A 24,373-nucleotide genomic window follows, 5' to 3' on the forward strand; every position below is an offset into this window, starting at 1 on the left:
GACAAATAGTTATCTGTATGAAAACAAAAAGGATGTCCTACCTCACGTCATAACAAAGACCTCATTGTAATTGCATTAAAAACTTAAATACAAAATTAAAAGAATATTAAGACACCGGAAAACATTATAACACTGTATCATTATGCCATTTGGGCAGGGGAAGAAGATTTTTTTTTTTTTAAACGAAGACACAAAAAAGCACAAGCAAGAAATAAATAATGCTAGATTTGACTCCCATTAAAATGAGAAATTTGGTTTATCAAAAGACACTAAAAAAAAAGTGAAGATTAAGTCACCAAAACTGGAGGAAAATGATTGTACTACATTCAAGTCCCAAAAGACTTGTGTCTAGAATATGTACAGATCACTGGGTCTGACCTTTCTGAAGAGGCAGTTTGTTCCGGGAACAGCCCTTCGTCTTGCGGGAGCTGCTCTAGGGGAAATGAATCAGGAGGGATTATTGACACAGAGCCGCAGGGTGACTTTACCGAGCGAAGGGCACCTCAGAGTTTACATTAGCAGGAAAGCAAATGCAAGTTCAGGGCCTTGGTCGCTTAAGAAACATGAAGACTGGTTCGTGCTTCCGGACTCGTGGGAAGTGGCCAAGCGGTGACAGGAAGGTCTCCTCTGAAACAGGGAGCAGCCGTGTGGGAGGGAGGGAGCCCAGCCCACGAAGATGCCCGGACACTTTCCTGGAGGGAAGCCAGATACGGAGACCACCTTCTAGGTAAAAAGAAAGTTTTGGATGGGGTGAGATAGTTAAGTCTTCCTGGAAAAATACTTCGGTCTCAGGACTCTGGATTTTTATCATTCCTTTGCCTGCAAGAACATTATGTTACTTCCGAAAAGAAGAAACTTGTTGAAATATATATGGTTTTCCCTACTAATTTTGCTTTTCTAAAAACAAAAAAAGACAGCATCCTCCCTTTGCTTCCATTTCCCCTCTGTTTCCCCCCTTCTGGTTTCCCCCTTCCCTCTCTTCCAGAAGGCGCACCCAGGAGGGCTCGGCAGCTTCCACTGGGCACTGCTCACCCGGGCAGCTGCGTGAGAACACAGGTTGTCTCAAGGGGCTTCCGCGACCACCCTGTTTCGTGAAGATTAGGAAAAATGAATAACTTCCTTTAAAAAAATTGGCACCGAGGCTTGTTTTCTTTTCTAGACCTCTGGAAAAAACTCGGTGGTACTATGTGAAGGAAAAATGAGTTAATAAAACTCTTCCTAGCTTGTCCTTATTTTTGTACCCAGGAGTGAGTGGAAAAATCAGACCTTTTCAAGATCACGGACCCCGTGGCAGCTCGGGCATGCTCTTGTCTGTGTATACAAAGCATGTCAAGACTGATTAAATTATCTAATTAAAATAATGATCTCCAAGAGCCTGCTTGTTTTGGCCAGAGGAAGGTCAGCTCAGCCAGCCCCTTCTCTGTGCTGCTGGGGAACCCCTTCCCTGTCGCAGGCTCACACAAGCCCCGCACGGGCTGGGGGCCCCAAGCCTGTTCCCGGAAGAGTAAGGGTGGGACCCACGCTCGCCAGTGGGGATAGGACTCCCTCCAGCTGGGACCGAAGAACACTCAGACCCTTTCTTTGTCAATATCTATTCACTACAGAGACTTCAAATATGACAAATTTAGGCAATGAGTGATTTTAGTTTGTGCACAGCTTGATAATTTGATGGACTTGAGCTCATTGTCATTTTGTTTGGGTGCTCTTTGCATTGGGAAGATACAACCCAAGATCCAGAGAGTGTCCACAAATAATAAGTAAAGGAAAATGCCAGAAAAGTTTCTGTTGTTTTGAGACGACTAAGGGGACTGTTGGACTATTGGGCATGAAGTCGCTGGGTAGCCTTGACATTTTGTGGTACCAGCCCAAAGAGAGACATTACTGGAGGCTGTGGTTGTTCCTTTGACCCCCAGGCTCCCAGGATAGGGCATTAAAGACGGCTCGTTATATTCAAGTCAGAGCAGTGTTTTTTTTTTTTTTTGGCTAGGAGTAAACTTTGGGGCACGGAATATAAATCTGCTATGCATAATTTAATTCAAATTTAAGTGCATCAAGGAATGCATTGAGCCCGTCCTCTGCTCTACTCTAAGCTCTGCACAAGATATACAAACAGATCTGTGGACATTAGCAACATTCTGTTTGTCTTGCTGTTAAGGAGTCAAGGGCTTCCTTTGGGGGAGTTGGTCTAGTAGCCTGCAAGTCCTTAGAATGGGGGTCATGACCTTTGAAAACTAGAGTGCTGGTCTTTTTTTTTTTTTTTTTAAGATTTTATTTATTTATTTGAGAGAGAGAGAGCTTGTGTGAGAGAGAGGCAGAAAGAGAGGGAAGAGTAGACTCCCTGCTGAGTAGGGAGCCTGATTTGTGTCTCGTCCTGGGATCATGACCAGAGCCAAAGGCAGAGGCTTAACTGACTGAGCCACCCAAGCATCCTGCTAAGGCTTATTCTTATTTCTTCCCATCGTACCCAGGAGACAAGGGACTGGTGAGGGAACCCTTTGCAGAAGGAAAGCCAGGTTTCTGCTGGGCCCTGAAGGGCATGGTCGTTCTTACAAGCCAAGGGGAGATGTTATAGCAGCCGTCATATCACATGATGGAAGCAACTACCTCCAATGCTAAGTGGGTGTTTCTTCCTTCTCCCTCCCCCACGTCTCGATCCATTTTCCTTCCTCCAACATTCGGTAAGTTCCGTCTATGAGGGATCCGTGATGGCTCACTAAATATGTGTTTTTAATATTCAGTAATAATACTTGGTTAATATTTTCATGACATTTCTTAAAGCTCTGTGTGCAACCATCTTACTTGGAGATATGAGAAGAGAGAAAAGAGCAAAATGTCAGCCTCTGCTGGGAAATTGTTTACAAAATATTATCATGATTATCTTTCCATTCTGGGTGCTCTTCATTCCTTCGTGTAGATCTAGATTTCCATCTGGTATCATTTTTCCCCTGCCCAAAGGATTTCCTTTAACATTTCTTGCTGTGCCGTTCTGCTGGGAATGAATTCATTCAGCCTTTATATGTCTGAAAAAAAAAATTATTTTGTCTTTATTTCTAAAAGATTTTTTTTTTTTTCTTTTTTTACTCTGGCTACAGAGCTCCAGGTTGACGGTTTTCCCCCAGTATTTTCAGGATGCCGAACCGCTGACTGGTGTTGTTTCTGAAGAGAATGGGGCAGTAATATTTATAATTTTTCCTCTGTATGTAATATGTCCATTTTCTCTGTTATTAAGGTTTTTCTTTTTTTTTTTTTTTTACCACTGGTTTTAGGCAATTTGATGATGATGTGCTTTGTTTTCTTCATATTTCTTGTGTTTGGGGTTTGTTGGATTTCTTGGATCTGTGGATGTAGAGTTTTCATCAGATTTGGAAAAAAGTGGGGCCAGCAGATCTTTGATATTTTTTCCATGCCTACCATTGAGGATTCCAATTATGTATATTAAGACTCTGGGCTTCACAACATAGTGATGTTCTAGTCTTTATTTTTTAGCCTTTTTTTAAAGTCATCGTTTCATGTTAGATTTTATTGCTAGAGTTCAACTTCCCTGCAGTTGGGCTCCTAATTTCATCCAATGTATTTTTCACATCAGATAATATATTTTTTACTTCTAGGCATTTGATTTGAGTCTTTATTATATAGTCCATGTCTTTCTTGAACACATTCATACCTTCCTCCACCTTTTGGAATTATAATAGGAAATTACAATAATTGCTTTATTGTCCTTGCCTGCTAATTTTATCCTTTGTGTCAATTTTTTTTCTTTTCTGTTCTTTCTTCCTTTTTTTTTCCTAGAGAGAGAGAGAGAGAGAGCGAGCAAGATGTTAGCAGGGGTGGGGGAGAGGGAGAGAGAGAATCTTAAGCAGGTTTCATACCCATTATGTAGCCTGATCAGGGCTTGATCCCAGGACCTTGAGATTGTGGCCTGTGCCCAAATTAAGAGTCAGATGCTTAACTGACTGAGCCACCCAGGCTCCCCAATCCGTTGGGTTGTTCCTTAGTCTGGGTATACTGTTTGATTTTTTTTCACTATGGGTTTTATTTTCTTGCTTATTTGCATGGGTGGTAATTTTTGGTTGGATGCTAGACATTTTATCTGTATATTTTACCTTATAAAGTGCTAGGGTTTTGGTATTCATTTCAGTAGTTCAGGGTTTGGTTCTGGGATAAGTTATGCTACTTGCTTGGAAGTCATTTGACCATAATGAAAACTGCTTTTAAGCTTTGTTAGATGGTGTCAGAGTAGTCCCTGGTCTAAGACTTACTTTTCCTTCCTCTTCACATGCCTTACCTGATGGTCTGTATCATATGACATTGCCCACTCTGGCTGGAGTCTCTCCAGGAGTCTCTCTGCTGCTCTGCTTTGTGAACTCCGGCTGTTGTCACGGCTTTCCTGATTCCTCAGCTCTCTCTTCTCAGCATAATGAAACCACAGGGCTCTCTTTGGGCTTCCCACCCATGCCTTGAAGCCTGGAAGCTCTCTCTAGGCAGGAAGCTGGAACAATCAATCATAGGGCTCATTTGTTGGTTTCCCTCGTCTCCGGGATCATTATCTTGTCTGTTGTCCAATGTCTGGAAACCCTTGTTTTTGCTATGTTGTCAAGGGTTTCAGGTTTTTAAGACGAGAAGGTAAATCTGGTTCTTTTTATTCCATTGTGGCAGGCTAAGCATTGGAATATAAGAAACACTAAGACTGAATTAGCTTCTGCTCATACAGAACTTATAAGGAAGTACAAAGGAATTTTTATATATTCACTCATTCATTCATTCACCAAACTTGCTTGGTTCCTTACTATGTGCTATTCTAGGTTCTTAAATTGTAATGGGAGAAGGAGGCAGACAGAAGTTGAGTATAATGTGCTTTAAAGAAAGGTAAGGGGGGTTGTGATGATGATGGGGTAGGTGGATATCGGTATTTTAAATGGAGCAATAAAGGATAGCATCTCGGTGGAGGTGGAAATTGACTGGAGACACGAATTAGGTGAGATTTCTGGCCAGAGGAAGATGCTTTCAGGCTGAGGGAAGAACAAGTATAAAGATCCTTAAGCAAGAATTTGCTTAGCCTGTTTTAGAAACAGAGAGGAGGTCAGTGTGGCTGGGACTAAGTGAGCAAATGGGTGGGGTTTGGGGTCAAAAAGATCAGGGGCTTGATCTTGTAGGCTGTGTAATAACAACAAATACGGGAGCATTGTGAAAGGGGACCAGCCACGTAGTGGGGGTCCTGACTTTGTTGTCTGCCAGCTCTTTCTTAAGTGAACCACTTGATTTTTTTAAAAGATATTATTTATTTTTTGAGAGAGAGAGCGAGCAAGCACATTGGGGTGGAGGGGCAGAAGAAAAGAGAAAAACAGACTTCCTGCTGAGCAAGGAGTTCAGTCCCAGGACCCTGAGATCATGACCTGAGCCGAAGGCAGATGCTTAACCGACTGAGCCACCTAGGCGCCCCTTTAGTGAGCCACTTTTAAGGATAACTCAGTAAACTGAATTTATAATCTGTTAATTAATTAATATTTTGTGATTTTTTTACTATTGTTTATTACTATGTTTCTCCATCCTTTATTCTGACAGAGACTCTTGATAATCCTTACTTTTTTGAAAGGTGTAACTGATTCGTAGGGAGGGTATGTGATATAAGGCCAAATACCAAAGCAATATGGCCTTGTTAGAATTATACATCAGATCCCCTGAATTTCAGAGGATCTGCTATGCCTGCCATACTAGGATGCTCCCAGGTAATATGTGAGTGGTATTTGAGCTAGTTTTCTTTATGGTAGGCTTATTCTTTATTCATTAAAAAAATAAAACTAGGAGCACCTGGGTGGCTCAGTGGGTTAAGCCTCTACCTTCAGCTCAGGTCATGATCTCAGAGTCCTGCGATCGAGCCCCGGATCAGGCTCTCTGCTCAGCGGGGAGCCTGCTTCCTCCTCTCTCTCTCTGCCTGCTGCTCTGCCTACTGATCTCTCTCTCTTTCTCTGTCAAATAAATAAAAAAAAGCTTAAAAAAATAAAACTAATATATTTTCATGGTAAAAAATGTAATGGAAGTTCCATTCCGCAAAGATAACCACTGTGAGCCGTTTTTTTTGTTTATCTTTCCAGAAACTTTCATTGCATTTGAAAGCGCAGACTTGAATCTGTATAAGTTTTTTGTTAAACAAATATGAGCTGACATTTGCTCTCCACTATGTATTTTTTTTTTTTTTGCAAAGCTTTTTATAGGGATCTTTGCATTTCAGTGCAGAAATAGAACAAATAAAATTTTTATGGACTTTCAAAAACCCTGAATATCCAAAGTGATCTGGAGAAAGAAGAACAAAGCTGGAGGCATCCTACTTCCTGATTTTAAATGATACAATAAAGCTACAATAATCAAAACAGTATGGTACTGGCATAAAAATAGGTCAATAGCATGGAATAGTGAGCCCAGAAAGAAACACACACATATATGGTCAGTTAATCTATGACAAAGGAGGCAAGACTGTACAATGGGTGAAGGACAGTCTCCAATAAATGGTGTTGGGAAAACTGGATGTCTACACACAAAAGAATGAGGCTGGACCACTATCCTAGCTTGTAGACAAAAATAGACTCAGAACAGATTAAGAACTTAAATAGAAGACTTGAAACCACAAAGGGTCAATATCCAAAACACATAAAGAACTTATAAAACTCAGTGTAAGAAAAAACCAACAATCCAAGTAAAAATGTGCAGAGACTTTGAACATTTTTCCCCCCAAAAAAAGATATACGTATGGCCAAAAAGTGCACACAAAAGATGTGCAGCTTCAGTAACCATCAGGCAAATGCAGATCAAAATCACAATGAGATATCACCTCCTACCTGTCAGAATGGCTATTATCAAAAAGACAGAAAATAAGAAGTGTTGGTGAAGATGTAGAGAACAGGGAACCCTTGTGCACTGTTGGTGGGAATGTAGATTGGGGAAACCACTGTGGAAAACAGTATAGATGTTCCTCAAAAAATTAACAGTGGAAAATAAACAGTGGAATAATCATACAAGCCAGCAATTCTGCTTCGAGGCACTTGTCCCCTCCCAAAAACGAAAACATGAATTTGCAAAGACATATATACCCCTATGTTCACCACTGCATTATTTACAATAGGTAAGATATGGCAGCCACCTGAATGTCCATCACTAGATAAGAGGATAAAGAAAATGTGGTGTGTATGTACAAAGGAATATTACTCAGTTGTGAAAAAGAATGAGGTTTGTCACGTGCAATGATGCAGATAAATCTAGAAGCTATTATGCTAAGTGAAATAAGTCAGACATAGAAGGACAAATACCATATGACTTTCCTTAGGTGATATCTGGAAAACAAAACAGGTGAACAAAACAGAAACAGACTCGTAGACACAAAGAACAAACTGATGGTTACCAGAGGGGAAGAGGTGAGGGGGAGGGACAAAATAGGTGAAAGGTATTAAGAGGTACAATCCTCCAGCTACAAAATAATTAAGACATGGGAGGTACTATACAGCGTAGGGAAAACAGATGATAATATGTAACAACTTTGTATGGTGACAAATGGTAACTCTTCTTACTGAGGTGAGCATTTCGTAACCCTTATAAATATGGAATAATTATTGTACCTCTGAAATGAATACAATATTGTGTGTCAATTATTCTTCAATAAGGAAATTAAAAAGTGAGCTAATTTCATTCCATCATGTCTTTTTTCTTTTCTTTTTTTCCCTAATTCTGTTTTAGGGGATCTTTGCATATCACGGCTGAAGAGACTTCTCTAAAATGGCTCCCATGTGCGCATTTTCTTGGTTTCATCCCCTGAACCCACTCTTGGTGGAGAATTAGCTATCTTTTTCAGCTTTTTTGGAAAGCAATATTCTTGTTGGTGTATCTTTATGAGTGTGTTTCCTGAAGAGCTTCGTCATTTCTTTGTGGAAGCAGACCTGCGTTGACTCTCTCCTGGCCTAGAGTTGACTACTTCTCCAGCCTCCACCTTGTGTCCAGCCTTTCTTCTCATGTGTCCACCTCCTTCACCGTATGCTCTGCTCTGTGGAGATATCCATAGTATCTTCCGTGTTGCCTCAGTGAATAATCGAGTGAGGGAATGAAGAGTGAGCTGAGGATAATGCAAGGCATTTCTCATGGTGGCTCTTGCTCAGGTTCCTGTCCTTGGAATACGAGGGGACCAGCTGAAGGAAGTAGGCCTGCCAGAAAACTAAGGGGGCTTCAGCAAAGCCACATCCCAAGTTGTGTTCCACCATTTTTTGGTTTTTACACTCAATAGCTGTCTTCTGAAGGTGAAATCATTCTTAGAGTCGATTTAGAGTAACTAACTAATAGAGTTAACTAATACTAACTAATAAAGTTAGTATTAGGATGCTAACCAGTTCTCTAGGGAGCCCTGGTTGGTCTTAGCATGGTGCCTGCTGCTAAAGGGGGTGGGGAGAGAGGCACAGGACAGGCCAACTGTAGAAAGAGATAAAACTGTTAGGAAACCCGTCCTACTTTACACTGTCAGCTTCTGAAATGATAGCGTATCACTGTGCGCACCAAAAGAGGGACAAAATCAACAGTGTTAATGGAAAACTTGTGTCTATTATGTACAAAGGAGTATCCCGTACTTCAGGCTTTCAGTTTTTTGTGCCGAAGAGAAGTCTGGTGAAGCACTGTTGTCAGAACAAAGATCAAAGCATGGCCACCCTGCCTTTCTACCTCACATTCCTCTCCTGCTTGGCTGTCTGCAAAGAGAGGATGTAGCATGAGCTAGAGGACAAGCCCTTCAGGCTGTTTCTTCTCCACCTGTGGGCTCTGCCCCAGGGTCTGGCTCCCTGCTGGGCAAGTGGTCCAACCAAGATCCTTGTGTAATTAATTCAGTGATGGCTTTATCATTTAGCCTCCAATGGTTGGAGGGGCTTGACAGAATGCCACAGAGTGGGAAGCTGGGAGAAAGGAAACACCAAGCTACTTGGTTGACCTCGTCAGTTTTTATTAAGATGCTTGGGGATCATCTTGGTGGAATTTGTGTATGTAAAACACATGTGCACACACACACATTTGTGTGTGTGTGTGTGTGTGTGTGTACACAGAAAGTGGAGCAATGTTTCTTGCCTAAAAGTAGATGTGAACAAAATAGCTTTCTTTGGATTTCTTAACCTCTATAGCCAATTTAACCTCTATGATTCTTTTTTTTTTTTTCATTTTGGAAAGGAGGAAAGATGGCTTTCTTTCCATTTTTTAAAAAAGGTTTTATTTATTCATTTGAGAGAGAGAGAAAGAGAGAGAACACAAGCAGGGGGAGAGGCAGTAGGAGGGAGAAACAGACCACCAAGCAGGGAACCTGATGTGGGGCTCGATCCCAGGACTCTGGGATCATGACCTGAGTGGAAGATAGACATTTAACTGATTGAGCCACCCGGGCATCCCAAAAGATGGCTTGCTTCTCTATATGCAGCGTGTATCTTTTGGTTGATCTGCAGATGCCACTGAACGCTGTTTAATGGGATGTTCTATTGAGAGAGGCCAAGATGGTGGGTTGGTGGCATTAGCATTTGGGGTGAAAAGAAAAGATGGGATGATTGTCACAGAGGTTTCAGTATGTTTGTGTGTGTCAAGGGCATTCAAGCACCAGTCTTTCTCTTGGCATGGGACTGGTTGGTTTGGGTAATCCGGGGCTCTGATCTCAGCTGGTCCTGCAGCTAACAGAGATCTAACTCAGTTTACCCTAAGGCTCTTGTCATTGACGGGATGAGGGAATGAAGTTGGCCAGGCATTGCATTTGTTTGGCCTGGGACTCTCTAATCATATTTGTCCATAAAACTTTTATTCCCTTTTCTTTTTAACATAAAACCTATCAACGCCCATGGAACCCTGTGTCCAGTGCCAGGCTCCTAAGGAAAGATCCCTATTGCCCCAAGGGCACCAGGAAGTTTCTTGCAGATGGAGGCTTTATTGCACAGCTGTTGGGAACCCATATTTTACAGAGCAGCTGTATGGAAACGTTCACTCAGTGTGGTGGTGGCTTGTTCTTATGTCCCATACTTCTGAGTAGTGGGTACACAGTACATAGAGCTGTGATCACAGATTTCCATCAGGTAGCCTCCAAGATGAGTATATTCAGTCAGATAAGAATATATATATGATGTTACAATGTTTCATGTTTACTTGTTGCTACCCTTATAAATGTTCTATAACTTGTAGTTATTCTAAAAATTAGATTGGTAGTTAATTTCATTTTCAAGTGACTTGAGATGATTAAAAAAAAAATCCCTTACCAAGTTAGAATGAGAAGAAAGAACATGTACAACTGGGAATCTCTGACTCAATCATTCACTCAGATTGGTTGGTATAAATGGACTTCCAGATGATCGAGAAGACTGATCAGCGTCTGCCTATTGGGTCTAAAATCACACAGACGTTCGTATTTTCTGTGGATCAAGACACACAAATCCATGCACTCTACAAATTCCGTGGAGGTTAAGCTCTGCCTCATAAATAGAGGTAGCCTTTTAAAACAGACAATCAGACATTCCAGCTACGCGCTGATAAAACTGCCATTCCTCCCTATTTTTCTTAGAATCTTGTGGGTATTAAAAAATAATAATGTCCTGCCTTCTTGAGCTATCAAGTCAGAAAATCTGTCTCACCCGGGTGAGGGTGAGGTGCCTGAGCTCCAGGCATCCAGGCAGTAGCCTGTAAATCTTACAACCTCACGCAGCTGGAGGTCCCGAAGGAAATACAATCCTCTTGGCTGGCGTCCACCGCCAGGGATAAGGGACACCTGCAGCACAGTCACTGTGGTCCCTTTCAGCCTGAGGTCCTGAGACAGACATAGGATGCTGGGAGAGCTTGATGTGGAGAACAAGACCTTCAACCCTTGTCCCTAACTTACCATTCATTTCTCATGGACGGTGAAATTAACCAACCCGGAAGTGTCACAACCCTTTTGTTTTCATGCTCCTTATATATGTTCTGTGTGGTCCAGGCTGGGACCTGCCTCCCGCCACCCCTCCTCCTGAACCCTTCTGCTCGCACCCTTTACACCTGCGCCCCTCCTCCTGTACCCTTTTTTATACATGTACCCCTCCTGCATCCTCCTCCCACACACTTCCTGCTGCATTTCCTTCTCTGGTACCTCTCCTCCTGTACTTAATCACACACCCCTCCCTCATGCAGCTCTTGCCAGTGAGATGGAGGTACTGCTTGGGATATGTGGGGGACAGTCAGTGAAGCAGAGGTCCACCTCCCCCCACCCCCACCATGTGCACAATGGAGAGAAGAAGGTGGAGAGGAGACAAGAGAGAGGAAGCCAGGGTGCATCATCAGGAGAAATGATAAGGTTATGGAAGGACAACCCCCAAGGGTTGAAACAGGACTGACAAAGCATTGGTTTGCACTCACTTTTTCTGTTGATGGTTGAAGATACTACATGTTTGCAGATCAGAAACGCAAAGACTTGAGTCCTGGTCTCAGCTCTGCCAACACCTTCCAGGGGGATCTTAGGCTGATCACTTCCCTCCCCCTGCCTTCAGGGTCCTTCTCTATAAAATGATGGAACGTGCCAGATAACCTTCAAGGTTTCTGCTGGTTCTGGAACTCTGTGCATCCCTTCCTTACCCAGGGCCCCCAAGGAAGAGCCTTCCTTAGCTTTTGCCAAAATGTGATCTGCAAGGGCCAGCCCAGACTTATGCTGATAGCTGCAGTTGTAACCACACAGGGGAGCGAACCTCTGTTCCAGATACAGCTAGTACGTGACCAAGGTGCGAGGAGGCCACGCCCCCTCCTCCCAGCACCCACCCTTGTATTCTTTACGGGAGGGCACGGGAGTATGTTATGAGATGGCTTCATTCATAAACACAGGCTCCCTTCACATTTCCCACTAACCTTCAAATTCTGGCTCGTCTGGGCTGCACACCTTTGTTATTTCTATGGGGGATTTCCATTTGTTGGATATGCTCAAATCTTTTTTTTTTTAAAGGGGTTGCCCTTCTTGATATTTTGGTTTTAACTTTTGAGGGTGTTTCTGCTTTTAATAAGGTGGTTTCCTTTTTCCTTGCCCGACTCTTTTGCTGGGAAAGATCAGAGTAATGACCTGAGCTGGTGGGATTTCAGGTCTTCCCCCGATAATGAAAGCCACAGTCGTAGCTGGGGAAAAACAGTACTGCAAAAAACCCCATCAGTCCTCTTTCCCTGCCCTGTTCTTATAAACAGAGGGCAAATGTTACTGTGGAAACCATAATATTGCCCAACTAATAAAACCATCTGGGGTTTGACTCCTTTTTTTCTGTCTTCAGACGGCATTTATTACTGTCTTGGGATTCAACATACCTGTTTTTGCCAGGCAAGCGGTGTGCCAGTAGCGAGCAAGGTCTTTACTACTCTTCTCCCCCCTTGAACTTCTGTTGAACCTCAGTCCACATGAGTCAGGCCAACGAGGACTTGGTTAGCCTCCTCTGATGGTTTTACCTATCTTCGAGGTGTTTTTCTCACTGGAGTATCAGTTTCTGTGAACTTTGGGCTTCTCTCATCATGCGTTGTGTTTGAATGAATGGTGGGCACAAAATGTCTTCATATCCTTTGGGTTTGAGTGTCCTGGTGTTTGAGGAAGACGTCTGCACAGAGGGGGTGCCATTCTGATGGACATGTGTCCTCAGGCCCACGTTGTTCCTGGGGACACAGGGGGTTACAAGCCGGACAGAGCCCCCGTGTTCTCATTTATACAAAGAGAACATCTGTGTATGTGTTATTTCCTGGGGCTGCAGCCAAGGCTAGGTGGAGAGCTTCCCAGACACATTCAGAGCTGTCTTAGTCAACGAGGATGGTGCTTCCAGAGAGCGGGGCTGGGGTTCCTCTGTTCTCCTTGCCTCATGTCTCTAATCCAATTAAGGCTCAGGTAGAAAGTGCGAGAGCCCAGAACCCAGCAGCCATCCCCTGCCACCCTTGACAAGAGTGGGAGGGCCCTGTGAAGTGTGTAAACCGAGAGCCCATCAATCATGGTGATTCAAGGAGCCTCAAGGGGTCTGGTGTGTAGCAACCATGGGGAGGTGGTCTTGGCAGGTGGGTGGTGGATGGCCACCATCTGCTCCTTCCTTCCAGCCCGGAGCCTCCCTTACCTCTCACATGACACTTGGTGCATTGGGAAGGGGGAATCTTATCATAGACCTGGGGTTCCTTCATTCCAGCAGAACAAATTAAATGAGAGTCTTCAGCCAAAATCCTTCTGTATTTCTATTTTATGCATGACACGTAGCTAACCCCACAAGGCTTTTTGCCCTTAGTCCTGGGTGTCGGGGATAGGAAAGGGTTTAAACTTCAGTCCATTTACATGTGAGGGGAATGAAGTCCAGAGATGTCAAATAACTGCCTGTGGTCACACAGCTTGTTACTCGCAGACTGGGGACCAGAACTAACTCCCCAGCCTCTCAGCCAGCTCTTCCCACTTCTCGGTGCTACCATAGGAAGTGCTATGCTTGTGGAGTATAACTTGTCATATAATACACCCACATGTACGTGTTTATCAGCTTCTAAGCATCGCTTTGCCGGCATTGCCGTCGGAGGCCCCTTGGTGCGATGGAGGGGGGGCCAACACCAGAGCTTCTGTTCTCTGAACTCACTCATGGGGGCTCCTGGGCAAGTCACCCCACCTCCCAGGATCCCATTTTCCTTGCTTTGGAATAAAAGTTCCTATTTCAAGTCCCCTTCCAGCTACGCCAATCTGAATTTGCTGCTAAATGGAACCATGTTTCAAGAATGCTTGTTGGTTAAAGATGTTTTATAATAAATACGGTTCTTGTTGAAAAGGGAGTAGCTACTCCGTGGGTTGCGTTGGTCCTTTCAGATCTTTGCGTGGCAGTCCTTTCAGACTCTTAACTGTGCACAGCTTTGAACGACATGAGCAAAGGGCTCTGGCCGAGTATGGACAGAGGTCTGTAACTTTGGTCTCCGGGCAAGACAGCCCTGTTGGCCTCATCGAGGAGCTAGGTACACATCCCGTTGGATGCCTGTCTTCCTGCCGGTGCCTCTGCCCTGGGTGTCCTAGCAGAAAGATGGAGCCGTGGGATCCATGACAGCAGTCCCGGGTCTTACTGGAAGGGAATTCAGCTTCAGTCTGGATCTCCACCCACCTGTGTGCAGTGGACGGGTTACTTCACCACCAGACCCAAACACGGCCCTTTGAGGTTCTTCAGGGTACACCGTCTGCACGAACGCTGACCTGAGCAAAGGCCCGGATGTGGTCAATTCTGTTATTCATATTAATCAGGGGGGAGGGCACTGCCTCATAAATAATTCAAAGACGCTACAGATCCTCAAATCTTTTTCACATGGTCTGCTTGCTGTAAGCTTTCCGCAAATGTTTATTGAATGACTGCATACATTAACATACAAATGAATATTTTGCAATAGGTTTTGGTATTCGTGTTTGCACATCTGTCTGTTGAATGTTCCGAGGATTTGCAGCTGCTCTCACAAAATGATGAAGGACACCGCCAAAATAAACCCCAGAGACGAGGAAAACCGGAGGGTGCTGAGGTCCGCCTGCTCGTTGCTCGGTGGCAGGGAATGGGGCCATCCCTTCTGCCGATACAAGCCTCCAGCCAGAAACCTGTCCAGCCTGGAGCTTTGAGGCTCCCGCCACACAGCATGCTTGACCTGGGAGGGAGGGGGTTGAACACCTATTCTGGGTTTCTAACTGACTGCATGGCCAGAAGATGTTCATGTCCTTATTCCTAGACCATGTGATCATGTCCTAGCAAAAGGACTTTGCGGATTTCATTAAGCACCTTATCAGAGGGAGATGATCCTGAATGGTCTCGGTGGGCCCAACTGAATCACACAAGCCCTCGGAAGCAGAGCACTTTCTCCAGCTGGAGTCTGAGGGATGAGGCAGAAAGAGGATTTGGAGAGAGTCACATCAAGAGAAGGGTTCCATGTCTTGCTGGTTTCAGGAGGGAAGGGCAGTGAGACAGGAATGTAGGTGAGCCTCGGATGACAGATTAAAAGAAATGGGGACTCTGGGCCTAGAACCATGAGGACCTGAATTCTGTCATCGCACTCAATGAGCTTGAGAAGGAGTCTTCCCAGAGCTTCTCGAAAGGTCTGCAGCCCTGCTGACACCTTGATTTGGGCCCACAAGACCCTCAACAGAGATCCAGCTGAGCCGCGCCTCACCAAGCTTCTGACCTGGGGAAATGGAGTGATAAGTGGGTGTCGATTTAAGGCATCGGGTTGTGGTGATTCGTTGCTACAGTAGCCTGTGAGTAATGGAGCACCGCCTTCAGCTCTTGGGACCCTGTTTTCCTCTGAGGAGTGGAAAGGGTTGGGCTAGGTCTCTGACACCTCGCCCAGCTCGTGAGTTCTGGGATCCATGATCAGAAATTGATCAGGTTGATAAAAATACCAGGATTTTGTGAAGTAAGGAGGTGGACCCCATCTGACGGGGTTCAGAGAGGAGATTTTGAGTTGCAAACTGCACTTACAACCTTTCTGTGCTTGGCTCCTTTTCTGTAGATAGGAAGAGCAGCATGGCTGCACGTGGACTTGAGGGTCAAGCAGGAAGATGTGGGGCACATATGGTTTTAAGAGTCCTGCCACGGTGAGTGGGGCAGTCCCGAGAAATGCAAGAGCACGTCTCAGCCGCTTTCCAGTTTCTGTCCTCCTTGTCCTTGCGATGGGGGCCAGAACTCGAGGGGCAAGACACTGACCAGGACTTACAGTTCTGAAGAACCTGACCAGCCTGCAGAGCTGCTTCCCTGGTACTCTTTCCTTTTCAGTCCAGCAGCTGGCTGGGAGCCTGGGCCAGCTTGCCTGCCAGTGAGGGCAGCCCCCAGAATGGGGCAGTGCCCTTCAGCCTGGGCCAGGGGCCCTTCTCTTTCTTTTCCAGGTACTCAGAATTCAGTTGGGAGGTTGGAGACATTATTTCTGACATTTGGGATAGTTCTAGAACTTTCTGGGCCCCTGGTATGTATATTTCCTGGGATTTTCCATCTTGAGTTCAGAAAGCTTACTGCTCCAGGGAGAGACATTTTTCAGGGGTGTCACTGATCTCATGCAGGTGGAGTTTATCATATTTGACCAGTCTTGTTGACATCCCCTCTAGTAGTAGGTCAGTCCTTTCTCCAGGGTGATAAGACCCAAGCACAGGGATGAAAAGCATAATAGGTCCTCATAGACCTCCTGTTTCCACAACTCCTGGCCCTCTCTGCAGAGCTCCCTAGTTTTTGTGATGTCCTGCTTCCCTGGCTCCTTCTGGAAGCAGCCAGAACTAGAACCCAATTAATGAAGAAACCCCCATTATTTCCTACACACTGAGATAGATGGGACTAATGACCAATGAACACCACCAATTGTCCATCTGGATAGGCCCACCTTTGGAAATGGTAGCAAGAAGCCCCTTCTTCACATGTGAGTAAGACCTTGACCTTTAAAATGGCATCTATATATCTATTAGGTAGGTACATAGGTTGGAATTTTGGCTTTGGAAGAGCTGAGGGACTTTTTCTTAATTGGGTCAGTCCCTTCTCACTGGGCCCAGTGGGCTTTAAAGTGCAAGAACAGTCCGGAGAAGAGTTGGGTTGAAGGGAGGCAGCTGGGATTAGCAGGTACTTTGTAGACTGAGAGTCAGCCTGGTCCAATGCTGGGCCTTGACAGCTGTGTGACTTTGGGAAAGCCACTTAACCTTTCTGTGCCTATAAGGGCTATTGTGAGGAGAAAAGGAATTTAAATATGTATATATGTGAAGCATTTAGAACTTTGCTTGGCCCACAAAAGTATTAGCTGTTCCTGTAGAGTCCTAAAATGGGCTTTGTACAGACCTGGCATCGCCCATCCCCTGAGCCAGCCCTCTTCATGCAAACAAATGGGCACGACCCTATGGGGGGCAATGAACACTGAGATTAACCTTCTCACCTGTGGTTTTCCTTCTGGTGCTTGCCACTGTGGCCCAAAGAGTCTCTCTCATGCAGAGCTTTTGGAACTGGAGAGCAACGGGGTTCTGTAAAGCAGGTGAGGCTACTGCCTTCTTTCCTGTGTACTGGGATTGTTATTCCAGATGGGCAAACTTAAAAAAAATATGTTTCTGGTAATCAGTTAAAAAAATTATGTCAATAGCTTTATTGGCTCAAGATCAGCAAGAGTAAAAAGGGGAAAAAAAAAACCCTCTGCTTTTCAACAGCGCAATCAAAAATGCTGAACATGTCTTCCCCCCGTAAGACTTATTTATGGCTTTCTTTTCAGAATTCCTTCCTTTGGTGGTTAAGACATGCACGACGTCTTTGAAGTGGGCTAGACATGTTTTCTGCATGTGCGAGCAGATGTTTGCCTTTCTGCCGAGCTGGTTCAGAGGAACCATTTTTCCTTACGATTTCCAGGCATTGACAGAGGGATCTTGCCTGGGACTTTGCACATGATTTGGTCACAGGGGGACAGACGAGGGAATTTTATAGGTGGATCCTTGGCTCCACCAAGAGCGGCCATCTTCACGTGTTCCTTGCAGGCAACATTCTCGCCACAGTTTGTAACCCTGGGGGAAGGCACTGCACCGGGACAGAGACTCGGGATCCTGTCTCTTCTTCTTCCTGCTTTTCCCACCCTGCTTCCCAGTCAGAAGCTGCTTTGTGGGGGTTGTACATAGGGGCAAGCAAGAGTCCACCGTGTGAAAGAGTATGTCAGTGTAACTGGGACCCTTTTCCTTTTGACTCGGAGATCCAAATGCTAGCATATTCCTCGGGGATTATGTTCTGATTATGATTATGTGTCAGTTCCAACTGATTTAACAGTGATCGTTCCAGGCTCTGCTTCTCTTCTCAATGCAAACTCTACGATTCTGTAATTACATGTTGATTAAATATGATAATACATGAGACGAGCATGACCAACTCATGGGAAGCGTTCAATAAACTTGATTGTATGACTATCATTACCACAGGGATTTCAGAGAAATAAAGTCTCAAAGATTGCCTTCATTATCCACCAATACGGCAACGTCTCTCTCAGTATTGCTTCTTTCTCCTGTCCCGTCAGTATTCCTGAAACTCTCCTGTCTCACCAAACAATAATCCAAGGTCCTGTGGTTCTGCATTCACTGTGGTTACTCTACTTTCTCCTTCTCTTCGAAGTCAATATCCAAGAAATATAGTTTGATTCTCTACTTTTCTTCAGTTTTCCTTCATCCTTGACCCTCCACTCCCTGGCTATGGCACCAATAGCCGCTGACACCATTGCTTCTTTCCACCATGTGCAGTGGTCTCTGGCCCAGGGTGCCCATGGACTGCTGTGTGTCATTGGATTCCATGGCCCTGCACGGTCATAAGTGGTGTCTGGAGGAGTGGCCAGCTGGCCAGAGGGTTATGTCAAGAACACTGGAAATGTGGCAGTGCCTTAAGCAACTGAATTGTTCATTTAATCCTAATTATTTAAAATTTAAATTCAAAAGCAGATACTTGATTCAGTTATTGAGAAAAATTTTTTAAAGATTTATTTTTTAATTTGAGAGAGAGAGTGTGTATATGTGAGCCGGGGTTTGGGCAATGGGAGAGGGAAAGAGGGACTCCTGGGAAGATTCCCTGTTGTGTGGGGAGCCTAACCCAGGGCCCGATCCCAGAACCCCAAGATCATGACCTGAGCAGAACCCAAGAGTCAAATACCCAAACGACTGAGCTGCCCAGGTGCCCCTTGAAAACCTCTTAAGTATGATTGGAACAACTTGGGCCTGTGAATGTAGTTTTCTCCACTGTACCTGCTCCTAGGTCCCTCTGTGGCAACAGGTGACCCCCAGTGCCAGGCTGTTCCATGCTTTACCCAATGGGTTTCCTCTGCCCAGAGACCCCCAAACCCACTTATCTCCCTGGTAAGACAGATACGGCTCTTGTCCAGTGCCTTTACTGATGTGTCCCCCTCCAGGGGGTAGATCATTCTCCTTTTGGGCCCCTTTGAACTGCTGGAGACTTCTGTCCTGCTCCCTGATTTTTGCCATAACTTTCCAACTCATCCACAAATGACTTCATAGGAAGATTAATGTCCCAATTATGGCCAGATGACAATGGATTTAATCCGAAAACTCAGTTGCCCCAGAAGTCCTTGTTAGCTCTCTGAGGGATGGTCTCTGAGGAGCTGGGACTCATGTTTGCCCATGTTTTCTCCTCTCCTGCTCTGTGAGTTTACTTTCCTGGCCCATTGCCAATCAGGGGCCATTGGGAAAGAGGGGTGGCCTGGAAGCAGTGCAGGAAATAAGAGGTGCATGGTCTGCAGAGAATTTTAAGAGAATGATAAAATTGACTGGAAGTCAATTTGTCATCTCTTACTAGCAATTCTAAACAGTGGCAGGAATAGACTATCCCTTTCCACCAGGGTGGCCCTCTCCCACTATAGCCACTCTCTTACCTAAAGCGTTTGTTATTTTGACTTATCCCACTATCTTGTAATTCCTGGTTTATTTCAGTTCTCTACATCATCAATTAGATTTTTTAATATATATTTTGTTTGTTTTTAGTTAGCATTCTTTTTTTGTTGCTTAATTTTTTTAAAAAATTCAAATATAATTAACATATAGTGTTATAGTAGTTTCAGGTGTGCAATATGATGATTTAACAATTCTATACATTACTCAGTGTTCATCTAGACACATGTACTCTTAATCCCCCTCACCCATGTCTCCCATCCGCCCCACTTCCCTTCTGGTGACCACCAGTTGTTCTTTATATTTAAGAATCTGTTTTTTGTTTGTCTTTGTTTTGTTTCTTAAATTTCACATATGAGTGAAATAATGTGGTATTTGTATATCTCTAACTTATTTCACTTAGCCTTATACCCTCTAGATCCATTCATGTTGTTGCAAATGGCAATATTTCCTTCTTTTTTATGACTGAGTAATATTCCATTGTGTTTATATCTATATCTATCTCTATCTATCTACCTGTATCTATCTATACCTATCTATCTATAAAACATACCTTCTTTTTTTAAAAAAATTTTTTATTTTTTATAAACATATATTTTTATCCCCAGGGGTACAGGTCCGTGAATCACCAGGTTTACACACTTCACAGCACTCACCAAAGCACATACCCTCCCCAATGTCCATAATCCCACCCCCTTCTCCCAAACCCTCTCCCCCCAGCAACCCTCAGTTTGTTTTGTGAGATTAAGAGTCACTTATGGTTTGTCTCCCTCCCAATCCCATCTTGTTTCATTTATTCTTCTCCTACCCCCTTAACCCCCCACGTTGTGTCTCCACTTCCTCATATCAGGGAGATCATATGATAGTAAAAACATATCTTCTTTATCCATGTAACTATGGATGGACAGTTAGGTTGGATTTCTTCCATATCTTGGTTGCTATAAATAATATTGCAATAAACACAGGAGTGTATATCTTATCTTTTAAATTTATGTTTTCATTTCCTTTGGGTAAATACCCCTTAGTGAAATTACTGAATCATATGGTATTTCTATTTTTAAGGTTTTTAGGAAACTGCATACTGTCTTCCACAGTGGGTGCACCAGTTTTCATTCCCACTGACAGTGCATGAGGGTTCCTTTTCCTCCACATCCTCACCAACACTTGTTGACACTTGTATTTTTAATTTTAGTCATTCAGACAGCCATGAGGTGATATCTCCTTGTGGTCTTGATTTGCATTTCCCTGCTGGTGAGTGATGATGAGCGTCTCTTCATGTGTCTGTTGGTCATCTGTATGTCTTCTTTGGAAAAATGTCTGTTTATGTCTTCTGCCCATTTTTAATTAGATGATGATGATGATGATTATTATTATTATTATTGGTGTTGAGTTGTATAAGTTCCGTATATATTTCGGATATTATCCCTTTATCAAATATATGATTTACAAATATCTTCTCCCATTTGGTGGGTTGTCTTTTGTTTTGTTGATGGTTTTGTTCACTATGCAAAAGCTTTTGATTTTGGTATTATCCTAATAGTTTAATTTTGCTTTTGTTTCTCTTGCCAAGGGACATATACCTAGAAAAGTGTTTACTATGGCTGAATGTCAAAGAGATTACTGACTATGTTTTCTTCTAGGAATTTTATGGTTTCAGATCTCATATTTATGTCTTCAATCCATTTTGAGTTTATTTTTGTTTATGTTGTAAGAAAGTGATCTAATTTCATTCTTTCGCTTGTAGCTGTCCAGTATTCCCCCATATCATTTGTTGGAAAAAACTCTCTTTTTTCCATTGTATGTTCTTGCTTTCTTTATTGAATATTAACTGACCATATAAATGTGGGTTTATTTCTGGAATTTCTGTTCTGCTCCGTTGATCTGTGAGCCCTTTTTGTGCCAGTACCATACTGTTTTGATCACTATAGCTTTGTAGTATATCTTGAAATCTAGACCATATGTTTTTGGGGTTGAGGCTGAATTCTATATTTACTGTTTTTCAAGGCCAACATAGAGTGTATAACAAAGGAAGTGTAAAGAATTTACTGAATTGATAAATCAATGGCTGTCCTCAGTTTACCAGAATAACCTTTGCAGGAAATTCTTTGTCCAAAAAGCAAGAGGTAAGAAGACAAATTCATAGTAGGGATTTATTTAAAATAATCTTGTAAAGCATATTATAAGTTTATTGGATATCCAGCCAGTAATCGATATGTAGCTTTTGTTTTTATGGTATGGGAAAAGAATTCTTGTGTATAGAGTATAAATTTGAAGCCCTCCAAAATATTAGATCAATAATGGAAAACATATTAATTATTTCCTTTATTACTATTTATTGCTTAGCATGTGCTAGGCCTGTGTTATAGAGCAGGAAAGTGGACCAATCTGTTTCATTGAACTTTTCAACAATGACAGTAAACCTGATCTAGTGAATTTTGAACTTACAAGAAAGCTCATTTAATCAGACAGGGGATATTGCAAGGGTTTCCTGGGATCATGGGACATACTCCCCCAGTACAGTGAAACTACAGCTTCATTCATCATGGTGGCTTGGACACTTCAATCAACTAATGGAAATTAAAACCACCACACCCGCAGGCAATCTATTGATTTCTGGGTCCTTTTGTTATTCATAACACAGATCAGAAAGTTTTTACCCATCTGGACAGACTTTATTGATCATTGTGTGTGTTTCATGTATATGCACAGAAGAAAGTCTTGCCAGATTTCATCAACCAGAACCTTTAAGGACCACATGAGAGGTCTTGTCTTCTTTTTAGGGAAAGCTCTGGTGTGTGCTGCCTTTGATCTGAGCCTGAGATGGCCCTGCATTGTGCATAGTGGGATGGATCACCATTTAAGTTACGTAGATTAACTATGGAGGGGTCAGTAGTTACTTTGTTTATATATACATACATATATATAATATTATACATAATATTATATATTTTATATATTATAAAATATAATTTAAAAATTATAAAATATATAATTTTGTATGTGAATAATAGATATTTTATGTTTTAATTATATATAAATTTTATATAATATATATTTTAATCTTTAAATTAATAATTTTAATAATATACACGTATATTATTAAATGTATATTAATAAATACATTAAATATTTATTTATTTATCTATTTACTTAAGGGGCGAGGGGTAGAGGAAGAGAGAGAATCCTAAGTAGGTTCCATGCCCAGTGCAGAGTCCAACACAGGTCTCTATCTCATAATCCTGAGGTTTTAACCTGACCTGAAATCAAGAGACAGACACTTAACTGATTAAACCGGGGCCTCCCAGGTGCCCCGGTTTAATCATTTAAAGCCACGCTTTGTAATAGAAGGCGGTGATTTGTTTTGAAAGCCTGTCTAGAGTTTGTAGATGAGTGACAAGATGTGACTCTCAGTGTGTCAATAGTATTTGCATATTTTGGGTGAGATTTGCTGCCTGAGCAAGAAATAAGGGTATCTTACTCATGATTACATGTCTCCAAAAAGTTTCACATAAGTTTGTGTGAAATAGTACACAGTAGAAAATATTAAAGAAAATATTAAAGAAAAGTCCCTTCAAAATAGGTTTTGACGTACAGATTGGACATTAACCTAAGTCTGGGGTCAGCCTCCTTGGAATCAGGCTTCCTTTTGGGGCTCTGTCTATGCGATGTGAGCTACAGAGAACAAGTGTTTGAAGTCACGTCCAAGCACTTATGGGGTAGATTGGGTGAAAGAATAAACCGTTCGCCACAGGAGAAATTTGTATGGGATTTGGAAGGCGCGAACTAGTGGCCAAATGGTCAAATGCTCAGGGGGTCACAGCGGGTCAGGCACCACCCAGTGTGGAGGGAGCCCCAAGTCCCTGACCTGCTGGCTGACCTTGCTGGGTGGGGCAGCAGTGAGATCTGAACAGATCTGGCTTCCCCTGCATCTCTTCATCTGTCTCTAATTTACTCTGCAGGTCACCCCCGTCATCACGGCTGGAGGACGCAGTGAGAGGCAGATGCATTCTCATCGGTTGCTGGTCTCCCCCGCTTCTGTCCTTTTTTCCCTCCTGGGGGTTGGCCTGCTGACTTCCGGCCAGTTGCACACCAGGCCCAGAGGTGGCCAGCTTGCTCGGATGCCTCACCTAGCTCCTGCAATGATGGGGGAAGGGCCAGCCCCACCATAAAGCCTATATACCCCACCACTCCACATGGTCTGCTGCTCCAGTTGCACTTGGCCTGAAACACGTGTTAGTTGAAGGAGGCAGAGAAGAGAAGGACTTGGAAGAAGAAGGCGGCTGCTCTCTTCCATCCCAAAGATGATTGAATGCGAGTGTCGCTCTGGGACACAGCGAAGTAATGACATCAAGCCTGCGCTGCAGTCCCCGGGGGGGGCTTTGTGGGCATCTGCTTTGGAGAATTTGGGGAATAGGCGGGCTCTGCTCTTTCTGCAAGTGTGGCATTGCTGGAGGGCAGAAGAATGAAAGCCTCCCAGCGGCTACTGTGGGGAGATAGCTCGGGTTGAAGAGCAGGGACCAAGGGGACAGAAGCCCCTGTTCCAGCCCCAGCCCCTTCTACCACAGTGAAGGGTTTGACCTCTGGCAGCTTGTTTACTCTCTCTTCCACCCAGGGAGGGACCAAAATATTGGGGAAATAGCAATTCCGATGTTGTTGGCTGTTTGAACAAAAAGCAACCCAATTTTTATTTAAACACCCTGTAATCCACAGGGTTACGCAGGGTTTTTTAAAATTTTTTATTTATTTTATTTATTTATTTTTTTAATTGGTGGGTCCGTTAAAATAGGAAACTGGATTTGTATTTCTCTATCTCTAACAATGCTGCGGAAGGAAAGAAATCAGTGAGTTGAAAGTCAAACTGTCGTCAAAACAACTCATGAAAGTGATGCCTTTGTCAGCTGGTGACCCTATGACAGGTCTGGTGGGCATGACCCTGTCCCCTTCCCAGCCCGGCCAGGCCAGGCCAGGCCATGCAGCTGCTAGACTGTGTACCAGCAGGAA

At 43.5% G+C, this 24,373-nt stretch overlaps 1 long non-coding RNA gene across 2 annotated transcripts; it reads left to right on the forward strand.

The window, feature by feature from the left end:
* Positions 1 to 451: 451 nt before the first annotated feature.
* Positions 452 to 24,167, forward strand: LOC309847334. 2 transcript variants are annotated; one of them, XR_014302406.1, is made up of 2 exons: positions 452 to 727; positions 23,332 to 24,167. It is a non-coding gene; the product is annotated as an uncharacterized lncRNA (long non-coding RNA). The 2 variants fall into 2 exon arrangements; XR_014302407.1 differs by lacking the exon at positions 452 to 727 and adding an exon at positions 2,319 to 2,678.
* The last annotated feature ends 206 nt before the right edge of the window (positions 24,168 to 24,373 follow it).

The sequence above is a fragment of the Mustela nivalis genome (assembly GCF_964662115.1).
Source record: "Mustela nivalis genome assembly, chromosome: 14".
NCBI lineage: Eukaryota > Metazoa > Chordata > Mammalia > Carnivora > Mustelidae > Mustela > Mustela nivalis.